General features: G+C 61.7%; 1 pseudogene; it reads right to left on the bottom strand.

Moving 5' to 3' along the window:
* Window positions 1-5,789: 5,789 nt before the first annotated feature.
* LOC114203318 (melanoma-associated antigen 8-like) lies at window positions 5,790-6,794 on the bottom strand (annotated as a pseudogene).
* Between the last annotated feature and the right edge of the window lie 2,555 nt (window positions 6,795-9,349).

Here is a 9,349-nt window from a genome sequence, read left to right as displayed (position 1 = left end):
GGCGTTTGTGTCGGGCTGAACCTGCAGAAAGATGTGGGACGGGTCCTCAGGGTGCAGCCCAGGCAGCAGAGGCCTGAAGTCCCGCAGCTGACAGTGCGCTGCATCGGACTTGGGTGCTGAGGGGTCCCCTCTGGGTTGGGATGGGCGAGCCCCTGGCTCCATGCTCAGAGCATGTACCTCACCTTGAACACTGGCACTCACCTGCACCTCCCCTGGTCTCTGACCTTAGAGACTCCTGCCTCAGACAGAGGCCTGGACTCTGAGTTCTTGGAGCCCCTGGAGGAGGGAAGGAGGGGGCACCTCAGGGTGCAGACAGAGCATGGCCGCAGAAGCCCAGTGCACACAGGAGGGCTGGGTCGGACTCTGTGAGGTCGCCATCAATCCAAGCTGGGCGGTCCCCTCCTTGGCCTCTCAGGGGACTGCTATTTCCCCTGGCAGGGCCTGGGCCCCACCCCCGCAGCCTGAGGCCACGGGGTCACAGCAAGACCACGAAGCCCTGAGACTCCACAGAAGGTAAGCGAGGGGGCCCACCTCTGCCCACGCCTGCCAAAGGTCTAAGGGCTCGTCACGGAATCCCAGGGATGGCCAAGCTCGGGTTCCGTCTGTGCTGGGATGGGCGCACCTCTCCGTCTATACCTTGACCCCACGGAAGGCCTGGGAAAACTCCCTGTGTTGACCTGAGGCTACGCTCCTGGTGCCAAGGCCTCATCTCTGGGAGACACCAGAAGGAATAGTCTGGAGAAATCAGTCGGCCCACCGATCCCCCATCTCCCCACGGCTGACAGAAGTGGCAGAGTAGGCCTGGGCCCTAAGGATCCTGCTGTGGGAGGCATCCCCTCATTTCTCACCTTCCCCCCTGCCAGGGCCAGAGCCAGAGCCAGAGCTAAGGCACCTGCCTCCACAGCTGACCTAAGTCCAGACCCTCAGGCCCAGACCCTCCCTTCCCTGAGACCAGGGATCTGGGAAGGAGGAGGGCTCAGCCTGACAGGCCCTGCCCAGCGTTCCCAAGGCTGCCTGGTAAGGGCTGGCCAGATTTCTGGGCCATCCCTTCCTTGTCCTGAGGGGTGGGTTGGGAGCCACTCACTCCTCCCTCGGGGGTCCCCACATTGACTCTCGGCAGGAGCAGGGACTCCTGTGTGTCTCCCAGGTGGGCTTCCTCAGATGACCTGACCCCAACCTCTCCCAGCATGGTCCTCACCTCCCTGAGAGCTCCGAGAGGAGAGTGAGGAGGCAGCAATCCAAACACTCCCCCTGCATCCCACCTAATTCACAATTACTCTCTCTCTCACAAGAGTGAGATCGGGGTTGGCCCCTCTGTCCTGGGGCGGGAGTCCACTCTTTGTTCTCAAGGTGCTCATGTTTACTTTTGGCAGGACCTGGAACTATCCCTTCTCCTAACCACAGGATGCATCCTGCAGGCCGAGGCCACCATCCCACTGAGACCCAGAGGAGAAAGTGGGACATTTACTTTTCTTGACACCTGGCCTGGCCTCGCAGGACTGACCACTGGGGCAGGACTTCATTTGGGACCCCTATGTCTGGGTGGGTGTCTGCTCAGTCCTCTCTCATGGTCTTGGGACTCCACCCTCTGCTGACCTGAGGCCACACTCCTCAGACCAAGGCTCACTTCCCTCAGACCCTGGGTACAGAAGTCAGGAAACACTTCAGCTGCTTCCCCCACCTTGGGGGACTTCAAAGAAGGAGCCCAAGGGCAACAAAATCATTGTCTGTTTCAGGCTCTAAGGTCCTCAACTCTCAGCCTGCATCCCTCCTGGATCCATCAAGACCTGGGCTCCTGCCCTCTGCTGTCCCGAGTCCTTTCCCCTCTGACCGCCCCGCACATCCCTGAGATCCAAGGCCAAATTCGGGGGTGCGACTCAGGCGGACAGCTGCTCAAGAGCCTCCCATCTATGACTCTGTCCTGGGGTCCGGGGTCCCCTCAGTTCTGAGTGTTCTCACCTGGATTCCAGCAGGAACTGAGTCCTCCCTGCTGCTGACCTGAGGATTTGCCTCTTACCCCAGCCCCCAGCCTCTCTGAGACCTGGATGTGGAAGTCTGGACACGCCACTTGTCCTCCTCCCGCTCAGGGGCCTCCCAAGACCGACTCTGTTCTGGGGTCCAGGGTCACTCATGTCCTCCCGCCGGGTCCTCACATCCAGTCCCATTAGCTCCTGACCCCAGGTTTTTTTTTTTTTTTTTGATGCAGTGTTCCATGATTCATTGTTTGTGCATAACACCCAGTGCTCCACGCAGAACGTGCCCTCTTTAATACCCATCACCAGGCTAACCCATCCCCCAACCCCCTCCCCTCTAGAACCCTCAGTTTGTTTTTCAGAGTCCATCGTCTCTCATGGTTCGTCTCCCCCTCCGATTTCCCCCCCTTCATTCTTCCCCTCCTGCTATCTTCTTCATTTTTTTTCTTAACATATCTTGCATTATTTCTTTCAGAGGTACAGATCTGTGATTCCACAGTCTTGCACAATTCACAGCTCTCACCATAGCACACAGCCTCCCCAATGTCTATCACCCAGCCACCCCATCCCTCCCACTCCAGCAACCCTCCGTTTGTTTCCTGAGATTAAGAATTCCTCATATCAGTGATGACCCCCCGTTTTTCAAACCAGGCCCCCAGGCTCTTGTCAGACCTGGATGTGGATGTCCTGGCACACCGCCTGTGCACTTGGCACAAACAGGCCTCCCAGGGCGGCCAGCAGGGGCAGGCTTCAGTGTGTTGTCCCTGTTCTGCAGTCCAGGTCCCTCCCTGAGCCCTCCCTCAGGGAGCCCAGCATGCGCCGCAGCACCGCTGGTGACCCTGTCTCTGCTGTCTCCGGGCCCCTTCCCTCCGACCAAAGCCCTCACTGCCCTGAGAGCCACAGGCAAGGACTGTGGGATGTCACGTCAGGCTACAAAGTCCAGGGCTTCCCCGAGATGGGTCCTTCGGGTCCCTTAGCCCTATCTCTGCTCCCCATCTGGACTCCCTGGATGGCCGGTGCCCTCATCCCTGCTCCTGAGGGCCACTCCTCACAACAAGCGCTCAGTGTCTCTGGGACCCAGAGCAGAAGTCAGGACACGCCTCAGGTCACCGTTGTCTCCCCCAGAGGCCTCCCAGGACTGATTCCCTACTGGGTCCAAGGTTCCTCTTCTTCCCTCTGGTTCTCACCTTGACTCCTGACAGAACCTGGGCCCTCCTGCCCCCGCCCGCCGCCTGCCAACTAGAGGCCCTGCTCCTTACACCAGACCTCCTGACTCAGAGACCCAGAACCTGAAGTCGGACCCGCGACGCATCCCCATACCCCAGAGATCTTCCTAGACAGACGCTATGGCCCAACCTCTGGGAGACCTCCTCTGTCCTTCCTCAGAGTTCCTACCTTGACTCCGGTTACTGCTGGGCCCTCTCCTCCGCCCAGCTGAGGGAGGCCCTGCTCCTTCTGCCAATGCCCCCAGCGTGTCTGAGACCCGGATGCGGAAGCACGGATTCACCACCTGCTCCCATCCTCCCTCACACCTTCTGTGACTGACTCTGGGCTGGGGTGCGGGGTCCCTCAGTCCTCCCTCTGCATCCTCAGCGTGAAGCCCAGCAGGACTGGAGCGCGCCCCTCTGCCCACCCGAGGGAGACCCTGCCCCTTCTGCCAAGGCCCCTGGTCTCTCGGGAGACCCGGATGCACCCGTCCGGCGGCGCTGGCCGCCTGGCCCCATCCCGCCCAGCGGCCTTTCCGGACTCACCCTGGGGCCCGACCTCGGTGAGGTCCCCTCTGTCCTGGGCTCCTGACTCCCTCGGTCCTGCCCCCGATCGATCCCCACCCCATCCCCACCCGGACTCCCTGGGGCTGCCTGTGCCCCTGCCGCTTCCCGACCTGGCATCCTTCCCCTCCGACCAAGGTCCTAAGCTCCCTCAGACCTCCGAGGCGCATTTCACCGGACGACGCCACCGGTGGCCACCCTCCCCCGGGGGGCCCTCAGGGCCGGGCCGCGGCAGGGTCCGAGCGCTGGACCTGAGCGGGGAAGAGTGGCCCCCACAGTCCTCGCTCTGCCCCGGAACCCGCCCCAGGGAGGGCCCGGCCCGTCCATCTGGGGACCCGTGTCCAGTGCCCCGGGCCCCGGCGGGAGGGGCTCAGCGGGACGACGATATCACTTGCCGGGGTCTCTCGGGGCTGCCGGCATGGGCGACCTGGCTCCTGGGAGTCCCCCCCACTCTGTGCTCCCTCACGGGTGCGTCTACCTGCACGCCTGGCCTCTCCCGACCGAGATCCGTGCTCCCACTCACGGAGGTCCTGTCGTCTCTCAGGCCTCCGAGGCGGAAGTCGACCCTCGTCACATCCGGACCCCATAGGAAGGGGTCCCCTAGGGCTGACAGCACGTCGGGCGGAGATGGGTTCCGGGGTGGGCTACGTGGGGGCAGGAGAGGGGACCGGGCAGACCGGGGGTCCCTCGGTCCTCCCCGGGCTCTTCACATGGACCCCGCCCCGGAGGGTAGGGGGGCCCCACCCCCGGCACCCTGTTGAGCCCGAGCCTGTGCACCCCACACATAGGCTCGCACCCTGTCCCCCGCCTTCCCTGACACGGAGGCAGAGACTGGAGTCCGGCAGTGTTGCCACCCAGCTTGCCGGTGACCAGAAGCAATCACGGAGACCCTTTGGTCACCTCACACACCCCCCTCCATGGGCTGGGCCGGGGGCTAATCCACCGCAGTGCTCGCCCCGGGAGCCACACCCCCTCACCCTGACTCCACTTCTTCTGTAGGTCTCAGGGCACCACTCCCCACCTTCCTGCCAGGAGTGCGGCCGTTAGACTCAGTCCCCTATGGCTGGGACGTGTCCTGCTTCTCCAAGTGTCCTCACTGCTCATGAACAGGGCCTTCCAGAGAGCAGAGCTCAGCCCATGACAGGGACTCAAGGAGCCAGTGAGCAGGGCTCCCTCTCTGCTGGGAGGCGTTTTCCCCTCCATTCTGGAAGAACCAGACCAATGCAGGAGCGGATGTGTGCACGTGCTTGCCTTTGGCATTTGCACAGTGATGGTCGGGGAAGGCATCAGATGCAAGAACCAACAAACTTCTATCTCTCCAGCTTCTGAACCCCGTCCCTTGCTTCTTCTGTTCTTATGCCTTTCCAAACCATCCCTAGACCAATGCCCTGTGATTTCGGTCCAGAGCCCAAACAAGTAGGCAAGGTGTCCAGGCTGGTGTCCAGGGCATGAAAAAAAAAAACTTTTTCTTAAAGGTATTTATTTATTTATTTGAGAAAGAGAAAGCACACCCGGGGAGAGAGAGAAGCAGAGTCTCCACTGAGCAGGGAGCCCAACGTGGAGTTCGATCCCAGGATCCTGAGATCATGACCTGAGCCGATGGCAGATGTTTAACCAACAGAGGACGCAGGCGCCCCCAGAACATGATAAAACTCTTAACTCTTGAACTGGGTAAGAACAAATGCTGCGGGGTGGATGTCACTCACACAATCAGCCGCCGAAGCAGATGAAACCTATGGCAAGGAACCCCACAGGAGAGCTTCCTCAAAGACACCAAGCTCTGGATGTGGAAGTCATGCCAGGGAACAACCCCCCCACCCCAGGAGGCTCCTTGCCCTGCTTTCTTCTCCCAACCCTCCATGGCCCTGCACTCCTTCAAACGCCCAGGACTCTGTCTTCATGCACGCTTGTGCACACACACACACACACACACACACACACACACGCAGGGAAGAACCAGCAAGCGGCCTCACTTCATGCCCAGCACCCCGCAGGAGAAGCTGCCGAACCCAGCAAAGCCTGGAAAGGGCCTGGCGGACCCCGGGGCTCAGGGACCCTCTTCCTCATCTCTCACAGCCCCTTCAGACAGGGCCAGGGAGGAAGCCGACTGCCCGAGATTGACCCGGAGCAAATACTCTAGCATTTGCAACTTGCCGGTTTCGGCGTGGGCCCTGGGACCCCACAGGAACTCGTAGCGGGCAGGGTCACTGCCGGGCACCTGCCGGTACTCCACGTACCCTTCCCGCACCCAGACATTGGTGAGGAGATCCCTGGGCTCCCCATAGATGTCATGCTCCTGGCCGGCATACACCCCCATGACCCCCAGCGTTTCCCACACCTCCTCCTCGGGGGCACGGTCGCCATGCTGGAGGATCACCCCTAGGACCAAAACCAGGAGGCCGGTCTTGGGCACTCCCTGCTCACCGCTCAGCATCCCATCATAGGTGAGGCCCAGGACGGGGACCAGGATGTAGGAGTGGTCGTTGGGGTCCACTTCCTTCACATCCGTGCCAAAAACCAGCTGCATGCACTCAGAGGCTTGGCCCAAGATCACAGGGAAGGCATCCTGGTCATCTTTGCGGACGATCTCCAGCATCTCTGCCTGGCTGGTCGGCTCCTTGGTGTGATACTTGAGGAGCAGGAACTCCACCAGGTCGGCCAGCTTCCCCTGGATTATGTTTTAGAGCCCCGGCTGGGGTTCTTTGGGCTCCTCGCAGGTGCTCGACCCCTCCTCATCGGAGCTGCTAGAGCCCTGGTCAGGCTGGTTCCAGGCACTGGCTGCTGGGGCAGTGGGGGAGAGGCAGGCACTCAGAGAGCTCTGGGGAGGACTCTGGAACCCAGCAGCAGACCCCTCCTCCGAGGGGACCAGAAACAGGGCAGAGCAGGAGACAGATGGGGCGGTGGACTGGGAGGAGGCTGAGGTGGAGGAGGAGGAGGGGGCGCGGGGGGCCTCTTCCTCCCCAACCCCCGACACCTGTGCCTCCACCAGGCCCTGGGCCGGGCCTGGGTCTTCCTCCAGCTTCCAGAGCGCACTCCTCTGACCCAGGGGCATGGCGTTTGTGTCCGGCTGAACCTGAAGAAAAGGTGTGATGAATCCTCAGGTTCCAGCCCAGGCAGCAGAGGCCTGAAGTCCCGGAGCTGAGAGTGCACTGCATCGGACTTGGGTGCTGAGGGGTCCCCTCTGGGTGGGATGGGCGAGCCCCTGGCTCCATGCTCAGAGCAAGTACCTCACCTTGACCACTCGCACTCACCTGCACCTCCCCTGCTCTGGGAACTTAGAGGCTCCTGCCTCAGAGCTAGGCCTCAACTCTGAGTTCTTGAAGCTGCTGGAGGAGTCACTTCGGGGTGCAGACACAGCACGGCCCCCGGCCCTCAGTGGGGAAGGAGGGCTGGGGCGGACTCTGTGAGGTCGCCATCAGTCCAAGCTGGGCGGTCCCCTCCTTGGCCTCTCAGGGGACTGCTATTTCCCCTGGCAGGGCCTGGGCCCCACCCCCGCAGCCTGAGGCCACAGAGTCACAGCAAGACCACGAAGCCCTGAGACTCCACAGAAGGTAAGCGAGGGGGCCCACCTCTGCCCACGCCTGCCAAGGGTCTAACGGCTCGTCACGGAATCCCAGGGATGGCCAAGCTCGGGTTCCGTCTGTGCTGGGATGGGCGCACCTCTCCGTCTATACCTTGACCCCACGGAAGGCCTGGGAAAACTCCCTGTGTTGACCTGAGGCCACCCTCCTGGTGCCGAGGCCTCATCTCTGGGAGACATCAGAAGGAAAAGTCAGGAGCAGTAACTTGGCCCACCGATCGCCCGTCTCCCCAGGGCTGGCAGAAGTGGCAGGGTAGGCCTGGGCCCTAGGGATCCTGCTGTGGGAGGCATCCCCTCATTTCTCATCTCCCCCCCACCATCAGGGCCAGACCCAGAGGCAGGGCACCTGCCTCCTCTGCTACCTGAGTCCAGACCCTCAGGCTCGGGCCCTCCCCATCCTGAGAGGAAGGATCTGGAGAGGAGGAGGGACTCAGCCTGACAGGCCGCACCCAGGGTTCCCAGGGCAGCCAGGTAAGGGCTGCACAGATTTCTGGGCCATCCCTTCCTTGTCCTGAGGGGTGGGTGGGGAGTCACTCACTCCTCCCTCGGGTGTCCCCACATTGACTCTCGGCAGGAGCAGGGACTCCTGTGTGTCTCCCAGATGGGCTCCCCCAGTTGACCTGACCCCGACCTCTCCCAGCATGGTCCTCACCTCCCTGAGAGCTCCGAGAGGAGGGTGAGGAGCCAGCACGTCCTCGTCCACGGCCACGTCTCCATCCCCCACCCTCAGCCCCCCGGCAAGATCCCAAAGGGCCGGTAAGAGGGACCGGCCCCTCTGTCCTGGGGTGGGGATGCCCTCAGGCCCCCAGGACGCTAATCTTCTTTCTTCCTGGAGGGCCTGCCCTTCTTCCAGGTCCCCAACGTGAGACAGAAGCCATGTGCCCCTGAGACCAAGACCTTGCTCCCCGAGGACTCCCGCCTTCTGGCCCATGAGACAAGTGAGCATGGGTGCCAGGTTGGGCCCCCGCTGACCGATCCTCCCTGAATCGGGCCCGGCCAGACTCCGGTGCACTTTGCTTCTTTGCTGAGATGGTGTGGAGGGGGTACGGCCAGTCCTCCCCCAGGGTCCTCACCCTGACTCCCAACCGGACCTGTGCCCAGCTCCCCCCGACCCCGCCCTCCACCCTCACACACACACAACCCGCTACACCCCAGGCCCGCTCCTTCTCACCACAGGCCCTCAGTCTCTAGCAGCCACATGTGGGCCTCCAGATAGGAGGCATGGGCTCCTTCTCCACAAGGGTCCTCCTCCCTGGCCTGAACGTACTGCGGCCCAGTCTGTCCTCCCTCTGGTCCTCCCCTTCCATCCTGGCAGGACCGGGGTAGGCCTGGGCAGCCCTGAAGCCTGCTCCTTCCACCCAGACCCCAGGCTCTAGGAGACGTGGCTGGGAAGTCAGGGCACGCCCTAGGTGACCATCTGGCCCCGGGGCCTCCCGGGACCGAATCTGTTCGCTGTCCCCATTCCCGCAGTCCTCCTTCTGGTCCTCGCCTTTCCACCCAGCAACACATGGGCCATCGCCCCCCACCCCCATACTTGAGGCAGTGCTCCATCCAAACACCATGGGGTCTCGGAGGCCCTGAGGCCAAAGTGGCCACGCACTATGTGGGCTCATGCATCCCAGGAGCCTGAGGGTTGCTGGAGTGGTGGGGGGTGGGAGGGAGGGGGTGGCTGGGTGATAGACATTGGGGAGGGTATGTGCTATGGTGAGCGCTGTGAATTGTATAAGACTGATGAATCACAGACCTGTACCTCTGAAACAAATAATACATTATATGTTAAGAAAAAAAAAAAAAAAGAAGATAGCAGGAGGGGAAGAATGAAGGGGGGGAAATCGGAGGGGGAGAGGAACCATGAGAGACGATGGACTCTGAGAAACAAACTGAGGGTTCTAGAGGGGAGGGCCGTGGGGGATGGGTTAGCCTGGTGATGGGTATTAAAGAGGGCACGTTCTGCGTGGAGCACTGTGTATTATGCCCAAACAGTGAATCATGGAACACTGCATTAGAAACTAATGATGTAATGTATG

This window comes from Eumetopias jubatus, unplaced genomic scaffold (genome assembly GCF_037043125.1).
Source record: "Eumetopias jubatus isolate StellerSeaLion01/CBP00866 unplaced genomic scaffold, mEumJub1_p1.0 scaffold_5, whole genome shotgun sequence".
NCBI classification, from domain to species: domain Eukaryota; kingdom Metazoa; phylum Chordata; class Mammalia; order Carnivora; family Otariidae; genus Eumetopias; species Eumetopias jubatus.
Note: the sequence above shows the minus strand (reverse complement) of the source record. Positions and strands in the feature narration are given on the sequence as shown.